The following is a 22,000-nucleotide window of genomic DNA, read 5'->3' as shown; positions in this document are numbered from 1 at the left end:
GTACCCATTCCTATCCCTCACTGAGGATTATTTGTACTATGCTCCATCAGTATTTACTAGGTCACCTGAGTTCCAGTCTGCTCCTCCCGCTGTAACCACTGCTAACAATAGTCCTTAGTTTCCCAGGATAGATTTCCATCTGGAAGCAGACGCAGTGGTATATCTGATATTGAGAAAGTCCAGAATGGCAGACTTAAGCAGGGCAGAATCATGTACAGACACATGATCAAGTCCCTGCCTGGACTGGGCCAATAAAGTAGGGCCAACACAAGGGATCAGTGCTCTGGAAGACATTGCCAGCCACTCAAAAGAAGTCAGAAAGTGGGGTCAGCATTAGGCCCCACATTAGTCAGCATCATTGGTACTGGTGGGAGTACAGGCTCTGGGCTCACAGCTCCAGCCACTGGATCCTGGGCTGCCTCAGCCAGATGTAGCCTCATCAGTAACTGCTGCACCTGTTTTTGTTGCAGGTCTTTTGGCTGGGTCACCATCTCATGTAGCAGCTGTTGGGTCACTTGCCGCGATTCTTGAGTGGCCCACAGTTACAACAGTTGCTGCTGGCACTGCTCTACTGGGTTGCCTGTTGTCACCATGGGAGACAAGTTTGTAGAAATTTTGGTGGTGCCCAGAACCCCCCCCAACTCTGCCCCCTCAAACTCCGCCTCCACCTGCCTATGGCTCTGGGCGGGGTTTCAGGGGGGAGGTCTGGGGTGCAGGTCCTGGCCTGGGGATTAGGGTGCAGGAGGGGTGCAGGCTTTAGGAAGGAGTTTGGGTGCTGGGTGCAGGCTCCGGGCTGGGGGAGGGGGTGAGGGCTGCAGGCTTTGGGATGGAGTTTGGGTGCAGGCTCTCGGCTGGTGGTGGGGGTGCAGGAAGGGGTGAGGGGTGCAGGCTCTGGGCTGGTGGTGGGGGTGTAGGAAGCGGTGAGGGGTGTAGGCTCTGGGCTGGGGCAGGGGGTGGGTGTGCAGGAGGGGGTGAGGGTGCAGGCTTTGGAACAGAGTTTGGGTGCAGGCTCGGCTGGGGGTGTAGGAAGGGGGAGGTGGTGCACGCTGGGGCAGGGGCTCAGGGTGCAGGGGAATGAGGGTTGGGGCTGAGGATGAGGGGTTTGTGCTGCGGAGGGGGCTCAGGGCTGGGGTAGAGGATTCAGGTGCAGGGGGATGAGGGCTCTGACTAGGGATGAGGGGTTCATGATGCGGAGGGATGAGGGCTCTGGCTGGGGAAGAGGATCAGGGTGCAGGGGGATGATGGCTCTGGCTGGGGATGAGGGGTTTGGGGCATTGGAGAGGCTCAGGGCTAGGGCAGAAGGGCAGGGTAAGGGCAGCCTGCCTTGCCATTAGCGGATGGCAGGCGCTAAGACCCTGGGGCAGCAGACACCAGTTCTGCCGGGAGCCGTTCTCTGGCAGCACGAGCAGGCAGGGACACGGTAGAGGGAGGACGCAGGGGGAGGGGTGGAAGGCGGATGCCGGGACCCGCTCCAGGCAGGGACGAGGCGGGGGGAGGCCCGCGGGGGCCGGGGCTGGGACCCGATCCAGGCAAGGCCGGGAGAGAGACCCAGCTCCAAATATTGCTGGAGCAGGGCCCCCAGCCCTGAATATTCCTGAAGCCCGGCCACCTCGAGCCCATATAACCTGACGCCTATGGTTATCACTGGCTCTCCCTTAGCCACTTGCACCCTGGATCTATGCTGTTTAGGTTCTTTCATGAATGGGCTTTCAATCTGCCTTTGATATACTCTTGCATGAGGACTGGGAAGTGAATGCCTGCATTCTCCAACATGCGTCACAGGCTGTCCCTCTCTAGGGAGCCTCTCTCATCCCCAATATCGCTCTCTGGCTGTAGCCTTTTCAATGCATGACTGCAATCCAAGACAAAAGAGAACAAACAAAATAATTCAGCCACCCACAAAACAGTCCTGGCAGACCCTACTGTTCTTTGCAAAGCAAGAAACATCACACAGAAATCAATGAGGGCTTACGTAAATGTTCTGGTTTCATGTGGTCCCCACCTGTGGCTGCTGCCAAACCCTTTAGTGGGATTCAACAGAGCTGTCACCAAAATGATAGGGTCAACCTTGCACACATAGGTAAATTGTAGGGGTGTCAAGAGATTAAAAAAATTAATCTCGATTAATCGCTCTGTTAAACAATAATAGAATACCATTTATTTAAATATTGGAGGTTTTCTACGTTTTCAAATATATTCATTTCAATCATAACAGAATACTAAGTGTACAGTGTTCACTTTATTTATTTTAGATTACTAATATGTGCACTGTAAAAACCAAAAGAAATAGTATTAGATGAATTTAAAAATATAAGTAGTGTACTGCAATCTCTTTATCATGGAAGTGCAACTTACAAATGTAGAATTATGTACAAAAAATAACTGGATTCAAAAATAAAACAATGTAAAACTTAAGCACCTACAAGTCCAATTAGTCCTACTTCATGTTCAGCCAATTGCTCACACAAGTTTGTTTACATTTGCAAGAGATAATGCTGCCCACTTCTTGTTCACAATGTTACCTGAAAATGAGACTGTTGTAGTGACATGGCACTGTTGTAGCTGGCATCGAAAGATATTTACTTGCCAGACGTGCTAAAGATTCACATGCCCCTTCATGCTTCAACCACCATTCCAGAGGACATGCGTCCATGCTCATGACAGGTTCTGCTCAACAACTATCCAAAGCAATGCAGACCGACGCACACTCATTTTCATCATCTGAGTCAGATGCCATCAGCAGACTGCTGATTTTCTTTTTTGGTTGTTCGGGTTCTCTAGTATCTGCATCAAAGTGTTGCTCTTTTAAGACTTCTGAAAGCATGCTCCACACCTCATCCCTCTCAGATTTTGGAAGACACTTCAGATTCTTAAACCTTGGGTTGAGTGCTGTAGCTATCTTCAGAAATCTCACATTAGTACCTTCTTTGCATTGCCAAATCTACAGCAAAAGTTAAAATGTTCTTAAAATGAACATGTGCTGAGTTATCATCTGAAACTACTATACCATGAAATATATGGCAGAATGTGGGTAAAATAGAGCAGGAGACATACAATTCTTTCCCAAGGGGAGTTTAATCACAAATTTAATTAACGCATTATTTTTTTAATGAGTGTCATCAGCATGGAAGCATGTCCTCTGGAATGATGGCTGAAGCATGAAGGGTCATATGAACATTGAGCATATCTGGCAAGAAAATACCTTGCAATACTGGCTACAAAAGTTCCATGTAAATGCCTGTTCTCACTTTCTGGTGACACTATAAATATGAAGTGGGCAGCATTATCTCCCGTAAATGTAAACAAACTTGTTTGTCTTAGCTACTGGTTGAACAAGTAGGACTTAGTGGACTTGTAGGCTCTAAAGTTTTGCATTGTTTTGTTTTTGAGTGTAGTTATGTAACAAAAAAGCCCCTACATTTGTAAGCTGCACTTTCACAATAAAGAGATTGCACTATAGTACTCGTATGAGGTGAATTGAAAATACTTTCTTTAGTTTATCATTTTTACAGTGCAAATATTTTGTAATAAAAATAATATAAAGTGAGCACTGAACACTTTGAGCTGTGTTGTAATTGAAATCAATATATCTGAAAATGTAGAAAAACATCCAAAAATATTTAATAGATTTCAATTGGTATTCTTATTTAACAATGTGATTAAAACTGCAATTAATTACAATTAATTTTTTGAGTTAATTGCGTGAGTTAACTGTGATTAATCGACAGCCCTAGTAAATTGCCATAGGTATGTCTGGATGGGGGAGAGAAGGGAAAAATGCCCCAGGAGGTGTAGAGCCCTGCAAATCTGCAGAATCCACTTTATATCCAAGGATATTCGCATCCACAAACTATGTTTGCGAGTCATGGATCAGATACAGATACGGATGCGGATACAGATGTATCCATGCAGGGCTCTAGAGATGTGGGCATCCTCTTAGGTCCCTCCTATCCTCTGTCTCTAGAGCCATAATGTCATTATTTATGCACAGAAAAGTTTCTATAAGATTGATGCAAGAAGAAGAAATGGTTCCACCAAGCTTCTGCTCATACACATGGGGGCCTGCTGCTGCTGCATTTGGATCTCCTCATTGTGAAGTAGCAGAGGGGAGTATAGCACCTGCATGTTAAGTATTGAACAGCCAAATGAACTCTGGTTTGGTAGACCCTTAAATGTCACTGGAATGTAGTCCATTTAGCATTTAATATACTTCTACCTGTTTCTTATTGTTCCTGAATTAACTTGGTCTTTTCTTCAAGGTGGAAAAGAATTTTTCCATAAACCTGTGCAGCTCTTAGAGGAGCAATCTCATGCTACAGACTTGAGTTCAGGGTTTATTTTGCACATCAGATGTATTGCTTTGAAAAATGTTGCTGTATTATAAATAAAAACAGAACATTAACCAGGCTAATCAAAACAAGAGGGCTAAAAAGAAAGTTAACACATCTGTGAACAAAATCACATGAAGTAATTTAACAATCCAAGATCCCCACTATTAATGATTCTGAAACATGCCAGTTAAAACCAATAACTAACTTTAATTCTGTGTCCCCGCTCACTAACGTAATAGCCCATGGGCAGTTTACGATTACTTGTGTGGTCACAATCTCAGACTAACTGGCAGTACATACTGTGGTGCTTCTGTACATATTCTGGATTTAGGCCATAGAATATGAACCATGCTCTGTTTAACAAAAATTCCCTGAACCAGTGACACATTACACCTTACTCTTTTGTCAGTAAAGGAAAACTCTTAACTTTACCCATGTTGTCATTTTTTACAATCTTATCCAAAAGACTATATTCACAATGGCCAAAATATTCAAATCTGGATGTTTAAATTAGGCTTTAAAATGTCAGGGTATTAAAGAAAAGAGGCCTGATTTTCTGAAGTCTAGATCAACCCCAGATCCCATTAAAGTGCACTGCAGATGCAAGTGCTTCATACTTTTGGAAAAATCAGGCCACTTTCACTTTGGTGCTTTAATATGGATTAAAGCATTTATTTTAAGCACCTAGGTTTGAAATTCTGGGCTCTTATTTCTTTAACCAGAAGAGGATCACTCTTTTAAACTTCATATTCTAATTTCTGAAGCATATTTCTGGATTGAAAGAGTTTTTCAAAATTATCTTTTAATGTTATTTAAATTTTACATATTGGTAAATACTGTATGTAAATAAATGTAATTTAGTGAATACTTGTTTTCCTGATTCTCTCTCTTCTTAATTTCATCCAGTTAGGAAAAGTTTACTAAAAACAGACTTTCTAAAATGAAGATTTATTACTAATAATGTAATGAAGTGCTATATTCTGTTTACAGCAAGATGTAGCTTAATGCATTTTGTGGAATTCTTTGCTGCCAGATGTTGCCCTGTTCAAACCTTGTACCCACCAGAAGAAACATAACGGTGAAGTCTTGCCTGTTGGCAAAATGACAAAATATACATACACTAAATGTCGACTTTCTATAGTTTACATCACTCACACCCTCCGTCTACAAGGACCTACAAATTACAGCTGTTGAAGTTTTTGCATAACCTAAACGTTCAGCTCCAGAGAACTCTTACTTGTCTAAATTTATTTATATTCTCGGTAATGGAGTGCTTCATTATTTATACTAGTTGTTTAAACAGTAACCGGGTTGTTTTAGGGATTGTGCATTTGTGTAGACATGGGGTATAACTTTTTATGCATCTAAAGAAAATCAAGTTTCAGTAATCATAATAAGTTAACCTAAAACTGAATGCTCACCAAAGTAGTAGAAATTTTCCCCTAAATTGTTTAACAACAGTTTTTTAGCAAGGAAATTGTATATGGATTAAATCCTTGCTATCTCTGTAACCTCACTGTTTAGATTTATAAGTAAAAGATATAAACAAGAAGCACTGCATTTTAGAGAATCCTTTATAATTAACATTACACATTAAAAAAAATAAAATATGTCAGCAACTACTCTGAGGAAATGTGGTAGCAGAGTTATTACCTATGCAATAAACAATCCCCTACCTGAACCCAACCCAAATCCAAGTTTGGCACTCTACAAATATTCAAAGATATGGATGGTGAAGCTTGTTGAATTAGAAGAGTTTCAGGGCTCCAACAAGTTTTGGTGGATTGCAGCATTCATTGCAATAATTGGAATTCACTCATCTTTTAACCACCAGTGTTTTAAATCCATATTTCTTTTCAAGGTTGATACCATTAAAATATTTAGTCATGATTTGTAGTTAAACAGAAATCTATGCTAAGTATTAACAAAAAATAAATGATACCTCAAAATATAGGTTGGCATAAGCAGGCATACTGTGTGCGTGTATGTGTGCATCCCCTTCCCACCATTTTATTACTATTTTTTCCCTCTGCTGTTTCCCCTCATACACTGCATTTCAAGCAGAGTGGAAACCCAGTAATGTAGGAATGAGTGTCTCATATGTGAAACCTATGAAGTTTAGTGGGTTCAATATAAGTAAAAATTAGTTCTCATACCCTAAGAAAACTTTCTAAGTCTACTCTTCAAGAATTCTAAAACATACCATTAACATATTTTGGATCTCATTTCCCAGACCTTAAATCCACCTAAGAAAGATGTTACAGAGTTCATATTAAAACTTAGTAGTGATCATGTACCAGCACAAAGGTGAGTGTTTATGACCTTAGTGAGATGGGATTTCCATTTCCTTTCATGAGTCAAGACATCAGAGCAGCACTCAACTCACTCTTACACAGAATCTCCCCCTGGGACAATACATCTGTTTTAGTGGAAGCAAAGGAAAGTAGTAGTGGAGAATGGGGGAGGGGAGCTGCCTAAGAAATATTTGGGCAATGAGGCTCTTTGGGGTGGGCAATCTTTTTCAGGACACTTGTTCATGAAAGGAGAAAACACTGAGCACAGAGTGACGAAAATTCTCACCTAACTGAGAAGGACTCTGTGGCTCATAGTACTCCCTGCTCTAGGTAAGCATGGCCTCATCATCAGTTAACTTTTTGCTCTCAATGTACACTCCAACAATGGCACATATCAATGTTAAATACTTCTTTTTTAACTCTCATTACTCTGATCTAAGTGTCAGCTGACTCACTCTGTACATTTCCCACTGCCAGAATGATGAACTGAGCTGATGGAGTGGAGAGGTCTCTCACAGCAGCATGGCCTTTGATATGATGGAGTCTTACCCTTCATGCCTGGCTTGTTATGAACCGTTTAGTGTTGGCTAGGAAAGAGAGAGTGCCAACTAGACCGGAACAGGTGCATGGCATTTTGGAGTTTATCGTCATTCTGTCATTCACTCTTTTCTTCCCACTGTAAACGCAAGTATCTCCTCCAACTGATACGCCTAAACTCTCCACATTTTGGTATGTATGGTCAAATATACTTAACCCAAGGCAGTTCAACAAAGCAAAGATTAAAAAAAACAACTACCTTGGAAAGCTCTTTGGAGGTGTAAAATGGGGACAGGGTGGGGAGGGGGGAAGGGGAAAGAGAGAGAGAGAGAGACACTTCAGTAAGCCAAATTAGTTAAGATTTAGATATGCTGGATATATGATGCACAAGTGCTCAAGCAAATTACTAGCAGACGTTTCATACCCTGAAATGCTTTGATTTACTTTTCTATCATTTGCAATATTGAAGGAGAAGCTGATAGAGCAGACTATATAATCTTGCATGACCAAAAACAATGAGTTTATTTTTGGAAGACAGCATTATCGAAGTATCTAGTTTGTCTCTGGACAAATAAATTTTAGAAACAAATCTACTGCTAGGTTTGGAGTTCTTAGAGAATGAAATCAAGAGTTGCTCTTTGATAGTTGTGAGAACTTAGTCTAATTCACATTTTAAAACAAAAGATGAGTTGGTATCTAATCAATATTTCTCAGATTCCTCAAATTTAGGGTTCCACTTGCTGAACTCTTACAAAAATGCACCCCCAAAAAAGTAACCCACACAGTGTGGTTCCTTGAGGTTTATGAGTCTGAAGTCAGCTGACCTGGTTCTTTACCTCATGCAGTAGAGACTTACACTTTTAAATCCAGAGTGTGATTGGTTCCCCCCGGGGTGCCAATTGGAACTTGGGTACCGCTGAGCACTCTGATCCACCAGCCTGGGCTCCCTCTCATCCTGTGCTGCTGTGACAAGCTGCAGACAGGCTCCCGGTCTTACGCTTCCACCAGCACACACACAGGTAGAGACAGACCCAGCGGCCGTTAAATGCAGGCTCTCTGACCAGTCACTGCATGTGAACCAATAGAGAGGCTAAAGCCAAGGTAATTTTCAGCTCCCCAGGCACACACCCCCTATGGAACATAAACCCAAAATTATACTGTCTTGAGCTGCACAGGGTAATTAATGTTCAGCATAAGCTCAGAGTTCGCCCCTGCCCCCTCCCCACCCCACCCCGCCTGCAATGTGGAGAGGAATATGCAACAGCCTTTCTGAGGTAAGATTCCCATGCACTTCATTCCAAACTCACTGGCTTAGATTAAACCTTAAAATAAAATCTATCTTTTGTAATTAATAAATTTAAGTGATTATAAATGATAGCAAACAGATCAAAGCAGATTACCTAGCAAATAAACAAAATGCAAACTGAGCTTAATATACTAGATAAGATTGGATATGAATTAGCAGATTCTCACCCTAACTGATGGTACAGGAAGACTTGTAGGTTCTTAAGGCACAAGTTGCATTAGCTTTGCCGCTTGGGTTTCTGAGGTCTTTCATACAAAAGCTAGAAATCCCTTTAGCCTGGGTCCAGCACTTCCCCCAGTTCAGTCTTTGTTCCTCAGGTGTTTCCAGGAGTCTTCTTGTATGGGGAGTGAAGAACAACAGATGCTACTTCCTGCCTTATATAGTTTTAGCACATGGCAGGAACCCTTTTTTTCAAAACCTAGTTCCCAGACTAATTTGTGGAAAAATACTGACATCCCAAGATGGAGTCCAGAATCCTGTGGCTGGGTCACATGTCCTTGCAGTGTCAGTGTCATCGCAACCATTGCTTACAGGCTGGCCAAAACGCCCACAGGAAGTTAAGCTATTCCACAGTCCACTGTCTTTGCTGATGGGCCATCAGCACTGTCTGGCTTCTTCAGTGTTGTACCAGAAAGGCTAGTTGTGGGTGTTATCCAGAATAAATACAATTGAAATACAGTTACATAGTCAATATTCCTAACTTTATATACAAAAAAGATACATGCATACACATAGAATAATCGTATTCAGCAAATCATAACTTTTTCAATGACACCTCACGACTCATCTTGTACAAAATGCATCATAATTATTCCATAATCATATCATAATAATATTACTATGTCAAATATGGGGTGCAGTGTCACACAGAGGACCTGAGCTCACTCCCTCTAGAGGACCCAACTAGTGGTGTCATTACACAAACTACAGGGAACACAGAACCTTATGAGGAAGAGCAGGGTAATTAAAAAAAAAACGTTAACTAACTTTTTAGCCAATTTTCAAAAAGGAAATGAAGTCCATACGTGCAACTAATGAAGCGTCTAGTCAAAGAAAGTTTCCATAGAGATTTGCCTCCAATTTCCACCAAGAATTAGATGTGACTCACTGTTTTATAATTTCCACTTGACTGAATTCTTCCACAAGGGGAATAATGGAGCCTCTGACATATTTCCTGAAGATGAAATGAATAGTGGCTCCGGGCACTGAAGGGGTAAGAGGAGTCACACTGGAAGGTCTACTAGCTGTGAAGGTACAATGACTGTGCAACTGAATGCCAGAAGAGCATGGATGACAACGTGTGCAGTAGAGCCCAATGTTAAAGCAGTAATGCAAAACTCTTTTTGGTTCATTTTGCCTAATAGTAGATTGAGGCAGCAAATAGAAGGTCCAATTGTGTGATGGATCTAAGAAATCAAATTATAAATTTAGACATTTAATTTCCTACTTAAAATAGGCCAACCAACATTAAACATCCTGTATTACATACACTACTGTATATAGGTAAATAAGTTATAGCCCCATGTCATTTATTCTAACAGTATAGTGCAAGTTATTTTCCTCTGAAGAATAGTTTTAATAATAATAATTAGGCAGTGCATTTTATCTCGGCAGCAATATATTTCAAAGTATTTTCATTCGTTAATATGATTTGTCATTTCAAAAGTGAAACTTTAAGGCAACTGGAATACGACATGAAGCTACAAAGTAGTACTTGAAACAGAACATTAAATGTTTAAGGAAAAATGTGTACATTTTAATACAGAATGAGGTACTAAATCAACTAAAACCTACTTCTGACAGACTAGTGATGAATTAAAGGGATTTTCACTAATCCTCAGCTAAACAAAGTGAATACTGTTCTTGATGCAGAAATTGCCTGTTAAATCATACACAGCATAGTTCTGGTATTGCTGGAAAATATGACATTACCTTGATTGTCAGACAGCCTTCTAGAAACACTCAATTTTCCAGCTGCCTGCTGTATAAGCATACAGATTAAAAGAAAATTTATGTGATAGAAGGTATAAACACATAAAACACTACCTAGCAATGTAGATGTTTAAAAGAGCTTTCTATACTCATGATCAAGGGAGAAAAACTCCTTCAAAATGTACTAAGAAAGCAGTAAAAGGGAATAGATGTAGTTGGAATTATTTTGTCTAAGAAAATGAAGCCCAGTCATCCCTCACCAACTAAAAGGCTCTGAAGGTACTTGGTGTCTGTATCAGTCTGTTACAGACAAGAGGTAGAATATTGCATGTTTCGTTTCATGTCTGCACTACAAAAGATAATCCACATCTCTGTTTGGTGGTCAGACTAACATTGCAATTCATGACCAAACTATATTTGTGTGCAATGCACTGGATTATGGAATCACTGAAACAAATATGTTTTATTAAAGAAATACTCTGTGAGTAAATGCAACATATGCAGGCTTCTACATTGCAAACTGAAGATTAGCCAAGGCAGAACACTAATGGAGTCTTTCCAGTTTAAGCATTTTATTTTAATGTTTGTCAAGTACTTTTGGTTAAAAATTTAACAAGTGTAAATGGCAGATCAACAGAATTAGATATCATCCTCCATCAGTCTCCCTTACCAACAAAGGAATAATATTATGTTTTGTAGAATAGGAAAATTTATGCGTACTTTCCTCAAAAATTTCTTTTCTTCAGGTACTCAGGTCCACAGATCCCACAGTGGATCTTCAACCAGCCTGAAGTTTGGAAACACAGACCTGTTACAGACTCTGGAAATGGTTTAGCCCTTCAATATTTCTGCAATTAAAAACTCACAGAAATAAACACATTAAGAAAGTCTTTGTTCAAGGAAAAGAAGTAAAGTTTATTTGCAGCTTATCCTTTAAATATCTTCAATCAAGAGTTACGGATGATGCAGCAATGGAGGCAGATCTAGATTAACTAGTTCTAGAAGTGCCAAACCACTCATGACACTGGCGTGCAGATGCTTTGATGGGTTCTGGCTTCTAGTCCTTAAGTCTGTATCTCAAGCAGGCAGCCTCAGTAAATCCACCAATGCTATCAGGTTGTGTAGGTATAGTCCTCTTTCCTTTAAAAGTGGAGATGACGACTGTCCCCCGTGCAGCACACCAGAGCGGTGCAACCTCACTGTTCCGGAGCCAAAACATAGCACTAACTCATTTTTTCCAGTTATGCAAGCAACTTACATTACCTTTTTAAAAAACTGGTCTCCTTGTCTTCTGTTGCTTCATGCTAAATTCTCATCTGTTTTCCTGTTTTAATGTTTCCTGGCATGCATTTAATTTTTTTTCCCCTCAGAGACTTCAAGGTGACCTGCACATTGCAGGCCACAGAACCTCATCCACCCATGCCTGTAACAGACCCCTAATCTCTCACTGAGTTCTGAAGTCATCAAATCATGATCTATAGACTTCAAGTTACCAAGAATCCATCATTTACACTAGTATATACCTGCATGAGACCCGTGACTGCAAAAGAAGGTGAAAAACCCCAGTGTCTCTGTCAATCTAACCTGAGGGAAAATTCCTTCCTAACCCCAAATATGGTGATCCATCTCCAATCAGCCTCTGGCCTTAGGTAGTTCACATAAAGTCTCATCTCCAGTGAGCATCTTCAAACCTTTTGAGATAAGGTTTAATTACCATGCAAATGGAGGAAAGTCCAAATACAGAAAACTAAACATTAACATTACCAAGATTTATATAGTAGATACAGTTCATATTATACAGGCTCATCATTGTCTATGACAGTTACATATGCATTCTAATTATTACTTTATTTAACTTCTGTTTTATTTATCCTGGTGAAACTAAACATTTGTGGTACCCACTGACTTTTCTACTAGGTTCTGGTCTACATACAAAGGGGCATCCTTTTAACAAAAAGTGTGAAGCTGAACTGATTTGGTTAAACTATTGCACCTTTAGGTTGGTTTTTACACAGGGTTTTAGGGTATGTCTACCCGTACATGGGGCATCTTGACAGCAGCAAGGAGTGGTTCAACAACAGGCTGAGCAAATGCAGAATGACTGAGTGTGCTTTTGGCCATTTAAAGACCTGCTTGCGCTGCCTATACGGGAGGCTCGACCTGGCCAATGACAATATTCCTATGCTTATAGCCACATGCTGTGTGCTCTATAATATTTGTGAAGGAAAGGGTGAAAGCTTCACTCAGGGCTGGACCGCTGAGGCGCAGCACCTGAAGGCTGAATTTGAACAGCCAGAGACCAGGGCTATTAGAGGGGCGCAGCACAGGACCATAAGGATCAAGAATGCCTTGTGGCAGCAGTTTGAAGCTGAAAGCCACTAATATTTGTTGCTATGCTTGGGAGTGCAGTGCTTGCACTGCTAGGAGGTGATTGTGACTGGTGCAGTCAATGCACTATGAAAGTTTAAGAAAATTTCCTGTTGCTTTGCAGGGCTGTTTGCTTTCAATGAATGGAATAAAGATTGCTTTCAAACCAACACAATTTGTTTATTAAAACACAACTGGAGGACAGAGAGAACCAAAAAAAGTACATCAGCACTGAGTGGGATGCGGGAAGGGAGCATCCCAGGAGGAGGTGGGGTCCCGGGACAGTTAAAGATTTGTATATGTCCAGGTATCATATCCAACCTTCTCCTTTGGAGCACAGTGCAGCAGGTACTGTACTTCAGCAGGACTAAACTGCAGAGGGATGGGTGTTGAGTGAAGTGGGTACCAGAAGTCCGCAGTGTTGGACTGTGACAGGGAGGAGTGGAATGCCATGGGTACAGATTGAAGCCAGGAGGTTGATAAGAGTTGAGGGGCCATGAGAAAGAGTTTTGTGACAGTAGCTGCAGGGGAAGGCGGCATGGAGCTGCTTGGTTTGCAGTGCTGGTAGCGCCTGCAGCGTATGTGCTTGGCACTCCATAATGTTTAAGAGCCTCTCCATGGCTTCGTTCTGGCGCACCACATTCTCCTTTTGGTCCCTCTTCTCGCTGTCCCACCACTCCTACAATTCTTATTTTTTGGCAGTGGAGTGCATCATGACCTCACACAGAAAGTCCTCTTCACTTCTTTGTGGCCGCTTTCTTATTCTGCGCAGCCATTCAGCAGCCGATAAAGAGGGAGGCTGGGCTCCCAAGGTCATATTTGTGAAGCCAAAATGCAACATTTTACAGAAGCAGTATTGTTCGCAACAAAGAGACCACTGATTCAGTTATTTAAAACACAGCCACTAATCACATACCTATCACTAACTGGCTGACCCCAGGCAAGCACACACGAGACACAAAACCCAGAAAATGGTGAATAACCACAAGGGCAGGGGAAATCAGTGTTCCAGGACCGTACTGTACACTGGGCATGTGGCTCTTGGGGAGAGCCAGCACTGTGTGTGTGGGGGGCGGGGGGGACTGATTCCTGTCCCCACATTTTCCACAGGCTGTGTTCATTATGGAAGATATCTCGCTGCTGAGGGTGAGCAGGGAATCAAGGGAGGGTTTTCTCCAAGACTGTGGCTTCCTCCATAGCCCCTATGCAGCTCACCTGTGTGCCGCAGTGGTCTCCCCACTGCCCCGCGTGATGACAGAGTGGTGCAGAAAAGTTACCCTTAATGGGGCAAGAAACAAAGCAGTTCTGCCAAAGAACCTGCAGCAGTGGATTGTCCAGTATCTCCGTGCAGTCAATCAACATCGGTTCCACTGGTCTGACTAGACATGTGGTAGTACGTGCATCATACAGACAGAAGCCTGCTTTATGCAACTCTCCTGCACCCAACAACTCGCTTCAGCGATTCCCAAAATCAGCCACTTTTCAGGGGCCTCCTCTCCCGTTTGTGCTTTGCCAAGCTCCGACAGCTGTGACTGGCTAGCCTCCTCTGGGGTAGAGAAGAGCTCCTGATTGAATGCATTTCTGATCTCCAAGTCGTCCTTTGCCTCTGGTTCCCTCTCCCTCTCCACATCCTCATCCAAGATTTCCTCCTCCTGGCCTGGCCCACTCTCGACTGGCATGCGAACCACCGAAGTATCCAGTTGTCTTCGCAGTGGAGGTAGAGTCACTACCAAGTATCACGCCCAGGTTTTTGTAGAACTGGCAGCTTGTGGGTGCAGCACCAGAGTGGTGGTTTGCTTCCCATGCCCTGTGGTAGGCATTCCACAGCTCCTTCACTTTGACCCTGAACTGCAGTGTGTCCCGGTCATGGCCTCTTTCTGTCATGCATCATGAAATCTGTCCATAGGTATAATTCCTACAGCGGGAGCGCAGCTTGGATTGGACAGCCTCCTCTCCCCAAATGCTGATGAGGTCCAGCAGCTCGGCATTGCTCCAAGTTGGGGATCGCCTGGTGCGTGGAACAGGCATGGCAACCTGGAAACTTGCGCTGAGACCACTGCATGTGTCACCGAGCAAACAGGAAGGGGACTTTCAAAATCCCCAAGGAATTTAAGGAGTGGGGCTCATGGTTGGTCACCTAAGGGTAGAGTTCAAATGGATGACCAGAGAGGCGAGAACAGGCATTGTGAGACACCTCCCGGAGGCCACTCGCAGCGCTGTAATCGACCATGGTGTCTATACTGGAATCATGGCGCTGTACCCTGGCGCAGAAAGCTTTACGCCTCTCTGTGCAGTTTCTGTGCACTAAGTGGCTTAGCAGCGTGTACACCTCGGGAGTTACAATGCAGAAAGCTGCTTTACTGCGTAGAAACTTGCTAGCGTAGACAAGGCCTTAGATCAATTTACCTATATCTGTTCAGAAACTGATTTAGGGCTTGTCTATACTTAAAATGCTACAGCAGTACAACCACAAAACTGCAGTTACACCAGTGTAGCACTTCAGTGTAGACACTCCCTGCATTGATTGGACGGATTCTCACATCGACATAGGTAATCCACCTCCCTGAAAGATGGTAGCTAGGTTGACGAAAGAATTCCATCTGTCTACACAGGGATTTAGGTCAGCTTAACTACACTGCTCAGAGGCATGGCTTTTTCATACCGCTGACAGATACTGTTTAACAGTTAAATTGACCTAATTTTCTAGTATAGACCAGGCCTTAATTATATTGAGATAGTTTGTTTCTGTTCCTCTATAGCTTCTGAATTGATGTAGTTAAAGAAATACAAGAACTGGATGTGGGCCAGCCCTTTATGTCTGGACACACTTACACTGGTTTACACCAGGCTTACATCAGCTTAATTTACCACAGTTAAGTAAAGCCACTTCTACACACGATAGTTGCACCAGTTTAACTTGCATTGATTTTCAAAATGCTTTGGGGAGGAGAAGTGGTAGTAAAGAAGAGATCAGCAATTAATGAAATAAAGAAGTACACACAAAAGCAAGCTAGGGAACAAAGTATGGGTCCAATGTGTTGTTTCATCTCAGTGGAGAATGGAATAGCACTCTGTGACAGACTATACCCATGTTCACACACTACATATTATTGTAATAATGTTCGTACAAGGTCTGTCTTGTGAGGTATCATTTAAAAACTCAATCCTCTGCTCAATAATATAATGGAAACTGCATGTAGCAGCATTATATGTGAAGTTATAAACCAAGTGATGATATGACTAAAAATATGTTTTCCAGAGAAGTCTGGGGAGTGGCCAAACCAGTTCCTCAGAGAAAAAGGGTAAGCTGACACCTCAGCCAGGCATAAATAAGGCTGACGGATCATTACATGCTAAGTGGCTATTCTTTGGTAGGAAATGGGGCAGAGGTAAAAAAAAAATCTGCATCTCAGCAAAGAAACTCAGAGTTCCCTTCCACGCAGACCATCTTGCTTCCAGTTGGAAACGCTTCTCAAAGAGGGGACAGGACTATAAAAAGAAGGGGAAGACTCCCCCCCCCCCACCCCCTGCATTCACTGCACCTGAAGGAAGCATTCGTTGGACTCTGGGGGAGGGGTCCTGACTAACAAGGTTTGGTCTGTAAGGCTGCTGGAAAACTTTGCTTGAATCTGATATAGTTATTAAGCTGGGTAATAGTAAAGATCTTATCTTTATTTTTCTTGTAACCATTTCTGATTTTTATGCCTCGTTACCTGTATTCACTTAAAATCTCTCATTGTAGTTAATAAACTTGTTTTTACTGTTTTATGTCATCCAGTGTGTTTAAATTGAAGCGTCTGAATAACTATCTGAAATAATACACTGGCATATTGTTCCCTTAAAGCAGCAGTTCCCAAACTTTATCAACATATGAACCCCTTTCACTAACATGTCAAGTTTCGTGAACCCCCTCCTAAAAATGAATATTTCCAAGGATTTTCTCCTTTACCTGAGTATAAATTATAAAAGCAGTGATCTTGGAAATAAAATCAAATTTTATATGCCATGCTTATTACACACTATTATTAATTACTATTTATCATTACAGGATTTTTATTACATTATGAAAACGGCAACACTCTTCCAAGATCTCATTTTCGTAGCTTGTATCACTTTGAATAAGTCTGTTATACGACAAGCTCCTATGTTTCATCAAGAAATATCAGATGTGAAACAGCATGAAGGTATTTAAGAAGCCAACTCAGAGTTCCTCCTACACAAGCATTCAGGTCTTGAGCAATCCAAGCAAACAACACACGTTACAACAAAGCTTACACTGGTTCTTCATAATAATTTTAAATACTAGCTGCCTATTTAATTTTAAAAACAGCAAAAAATATCCACCTCCCTTTCCATTTCTTATAAGGAGTCTTGAAGTTTAAATCTCCTCAGTGTGATAGATATGCTTGCTTTGATCTGCTTAGTTCTTGGAAATCCAGGGGCTCTGGGCTGCTGGCCCCGTGCTGTCCGCAGTCCCTAGGGACAGCTCTGTCCGCCGTTAGGGAATTCCCCTGTAACATTTCGTGAACCCCAGTTTGGGAACCACTGCCTTAAAGGAATAATGAACTTAAAATATTTTCAGCTTTCCAGGAGAGGGCTGGGCAGCACAGGACATACATTTCTGGGGGAAAACTGGGACTGAGGTGTGTGTTGGGTTCTCCCTGCAGTATAACCAAGGCTGGTGAGAGCCAGACTGTAACCTGCGCGTGGCTGGCAGGCTGCAGTTACACACAGACATTCAGGGTGTGGCATGCATGCTGGCAGGCTGTTTGTGATCAGCACAGGTGGGGGCTACTACAGCAAGGCATTAAGGCTCCCACAGTTGCAGGGCAGGAGTGACACAGCTGCTCATTAGTCTAGAGTGTACCCTGGTATGTGTCACACTCCAGAAGACCTCAGTACAGGAGTACTATTAAAGTATTCAGAACTGGCCAAAAGACCCCAAACAAGTTTAGTAATTACATTTTTCTAACTTGATAAACAGAGATTCTCTCTCTCTTTTTAAATAGTGATTAATCTCAAGAGAAAAATCCCTACAATATCCTGCCAATTGAAGCGTGTTTCAAAATACAGATTAAAAACTCAAAGCCAGATTTTCAATAGAACTCATCACCCCAGAGCTCCCACTGAGAACAGAAGGAGCTGCTGGGTGCCAAACACTTTTGAAAGTCTAGTCCTAAGAGATAGATTTCCATTTCTAAAAACTGTATGCCACTTTGTTAATTCTTTCAATTAAGAAAAATACAGAAAATTAACTCAATTTCAGGCCAAACTCATTTATGCATAAAGAGATAAATCTTAGTAATAAGGTTTGTTCGGCATTATGAATTTAAATGCCATACCTTTTTTAAAAAATAGTCAACAGGAAACTAATTTGTTTGCAGTAAAAAAGTATAAAGTTATGTTTGTGACAGAATTCTAGTGAACAGAATTACCTGAATTCTGATTAATCATTTCTAAATCTCAAGAAATCCCCATCAGTTAGAATCTGACAGGGTATAACATATTAACGTTCATGTCTAAACAATTTTCAGAAAAAACTTTCATTAAGATTTTTAAAACAAATATTTAAAATAGGTAATAGGCCTTCTAACAGGTAATTAATCCAAGTGAGAATAGTAATTTAGCCAACAAATTTCATTATTCTCAATTTATTATGATAATTTACTTTTTTTAAATGTCTACAATTATGGAAACTCATAGAAACAATCTTCAGTCATGGGTTCACACGTTTTCCTGTGTTTCCTAAAGGCCTAACAAAACATTGGGAACCTTATGCTATACCAGCTTTGAAAGTAGGCGGAAGACACACAAACCTGCTAAACTAGCATGCACTTGGGCAAACATTTTCACCCCTCAAATTCAGAGGAAATGTCAACATAGCTCTGTAGAGTCACATGAAGAGAGATAGCCCTACTAGGCATGCTATTAAACCAGCTTTCTTAGTTCCTGTCCACTTCACACACCACTGAAGTTGCCTCAAAAACAAAGATATAATTAAATTTGCAGTTTCAATCATGGGGACTGGGAGGGGAAGAAGCTTTAAAGGAACTGAGTTAGAAAAGAATTAACGGAATGCATAACTTCATATCATTATTAGGAATTTATCTTCTGTTCCAAAAAGAGTTACTGTGCATAATCCCATTTGCAATGAAAGGTGCAAGACCATGGAAAACAATTACTTAAAACAAGGAAAATCGAAGCAGTCGTTTGTTTTTCCCACCACATCAAAACAGACAGAGACATTACCTTGCTTACAAAATATCATCTAAACATCCTGGAGAATTCCAATAAATCTTGACACACTAAGGATGCAATAACCATCGTCAGCATCTCTCCTTCCAGCATAGTTGTTCCCTCCCGTCCTCCTTTGAGTAAAACAGAAACACTCACCTCCCTTGCCTCATATCAAGTACTAAACACCTCCACGGACTACCCCAGAAAGCAGAACCTCCATACGTTGCTGACCCTGCTCTTTTATGCTGTAGACTCAATGACTGAGTCTTCCCTGCCTCAATCTTGACATTCTACTGTAATGTGCCTTCGCCCCTCCCCCTTCCCAGATAAAAAAGGAAGGGAGCAGCAGGAGACATCAACACTGCAGAGAAGTGAGGCGAAAGAGAGGCTGGGAGTATCCAAAACCTCCCTCGCGCAGCACACAATAGCACCTAGAAAAACAGCCACCTCCCAGTAGACCTGGGGATTAGCCAGTTTTGTAAAGGTTAACAATTTAGTTTCAATTCTTTCTTTATGGCTGTTCCACAGAACAACATGAAATGGGGTTGGGGAGGGTGGCAGAGAATGAACTTTTGTGAATTATGCAATTTTTAGAATCATTTCCTTTTCTCTAGGGCCAACAATTGGGTTCACTTCACTCCTTGCCATTCTAAAATACATAATTGTTTTGTAGTTTCTGCCAACCTAAATCAATTCTGCTTGTGACAACTTAAAGAATCATAATTTGCTCGGTCACACTTAAAGTTTGACTTTTTTCCCCAAGAATGTCAACATAATGTAACTAAGTTTTACATGTTTTACTATTAATGCCCCTAATTATTCAGATCTGTGTCACATAACTGTAAATTAGTGAATTGTAAAGTGACATATCACTGAACTTTGAGCTCTAAACTAGTGGTAAAAGTAACTTAAAGGACTTACCAGTATGCCAGAGTCCTGAGCAGGCATGGCCTCAACCGGAAGAGGCGGGGCCTCAACCAGAAGAGACGAGGCCTTTCAAGATTTAAAGGCCCCGGGGCTCCGGTAGTGCAGAAGTAAGGGTGGCAATGCCACGACCCCCCTACAATAACCCTGCAACACCACCACCACCACCTACGCTCCCATAATCCCTTTTTGGGTAAATCTCCAGTTTGAGAAACACCTGTCTCTCCTGTTAAATCTGGATAGCATAGGGTAAAAGTATACAAAGGACCAGATTTCAGGGGGAAGACCAGATTTCACAGTCCATGACGTGTTTTTCACGACCGTAAATTTGGTAGGGCCCTAAATATAGGTAACTGGGGCTCCAATAAATATTTTCTAACTCATTTTAATGAGCTTTAAAACTCAAAACAAAGCAGAATATTTTGTAATTTCTTTTCCAGGTACACTGTAGCTCATAAGGCCTCACGGTAAGAAAAGGGAGGAATTTCACAAAGCAATGAACATCCCTTCCCACCCAATTCGTTAGGTGGGATTATAACAGCAAGATGTGGTCTAAAAAAAACCAAAAAATTAGTTTCACAAAATTTCAGTTTTTTTCATTCTGAAGGGTTCAAACTAATCCATTTTTGTTTCTGTATTTTTTTAATCTAAACCATATTATTTATAAAAGAACAGAGAAATCTAGTGCAGAACAGTAAAATCAAAGGAATATCGGCAGACGGTAGAGATACGATTTTAAGATCTTCTGTGCAGGGACTGTGTGTTCCTGTGTGTAATAGTGCACACTGTAGGTACTAACAGAATACTAATAATTAAACTGATAATGATAATTAATAATAGTCAAGTGGATTGTAATATGGGCGTATCTAGTTATCCCTCTATTATTTTCAAAAAAAAGACGACAGAGCATCCTATCTTAAATGGTCCAAAATAGTACAGATTACAATAATGTGGTACAATTTCACTACTGTAAATATATACAGTATAGTATACAATATATATACTGTTTATAGTTTACAGTAGTGAAACTAATAGCGCTATTGTAATCTGTACTATTTTGGACCATTGAAGGTAGGATGCTATCTACACATACACCCATAGGAGGAGGAAGTCAGACTATTATGTTACTGAATGGTTCTGAATATAGAGAAGGCATTTGGCAGGGTGAATTGGAATCTCTCTTACCAGATGCAACAAAGATCCATGCTTTTTCAGACAGATAGGTCATCTCAATCCCAGAGCATTAGTGCTCTGCAATTGTCCAGGTTTTTCCTCTTCTTCATTTTCTTAAGGTTTAATATATAATCTACTGCACTAGTATGTTTGCAGTGCATTGAGGAATATGCACATTTAGCCCCAGGCTTCTGTTGTTTTGTCTCTTTATGACCCATCTTCTTGTAGGTTATTTATTTATTTTTCTGTCTATACAATGTGACTGATTTGCTTAATCGTTTTATGTTTATGTATCCAAGACTGGAAGGCAAAATAAAGACAAAAGGTTTTTGGAATATTGGTTCAGTCTCAGCTTATTTGCAATCATTTATGAAGTCTCCACTGCCAACACCATAATAAAAACCCTGCAGATCTGTTAGGTCAATACAAATTCCAATATACTATTTATGCAAAGCAACAGCCTGATGCAAAGGCCACTGAAGTCACTGGGAACCTTTCCAGTGACTTCAATGGACTTTGCATGTAGGGTGACCAGACGTCCTGATATTATTGGGACAGTCCCGATTTTAAGACATTTGTCCTGCGTCCCGACCACACATCGGTTGGGATGCCCTTTGTCGCAATATTGGGAGCCTCTCATCGCACACACCTGAAGTCCCAGGGCTGGTGGTGCTTCCGGGAGGCGCAGCTCCCGGTCCTGCCCACCGTCAGGAGCCTGCAGTGCCGCCCCTAGGCACAGAGTTGGAGGGAGTCTCTGCGTGCTGCACCGGCTCCCTCCTGCTCAATCGGAGCTGCAGGGGCGGGGCTTGCAGGTGCCAGCAGAGGGCAGAGAGCCCTCCACACACACACCCCCAACCCAAACCTACCCTAGGAGCCAGAGAGACCTGCTAGATGCTTCC

General features: G+C 41.7%; 1 protein-coding gene across 2 annotated transcripts in view; it reads right to left on the bottom strand.

The window, feature by feature from the left end:
• ROR2 (receptor tyrosine kinase like orphan receptor 2) overlaps window positions 1-22,000 on the bottom strand; it is a 223,833-nt gene that overhangs the window by 97,190 nt on the left and 104,643 nt on the right. Inside the window, exon 1 of one of the 2 annotated variants that reach the window (XM_050945661.1) lies at window positions 19,161-19,194. The exons of the other annotated variant lie outside the window; for it this stretch is intronic. The gene's annotated coding sequence lies outside the window, so the exon portion shown is untranslated. Of the gene's footprint in view, window positions 1-19,160; window positions 19,195-22,000 lie in introns of those variants that run through there. 2 annotated transcript variants of the gene reach the window in all.

This window comes from Gopherus flavomarginatus, chromosome 3, assembly GCF_025201925.1.
Source record: "Gopherus flavomarginatus isolate rGopFla2 chromosome 3, rGopFla2.mat.asm, whole genome shotgun sequence".
Taxonomy (NCBI): domain Eukaryota; kingdom Metazoa; phylum Chordata; order Testudines; family Testudinidae; genus Gopherus; species Gopherus flavomarginatus.
The sequence above is the reverse complement of the archived record's forward strand: the minus strand, read 5'-3'. Positions and strand labels throughout refer to the sequence as shown.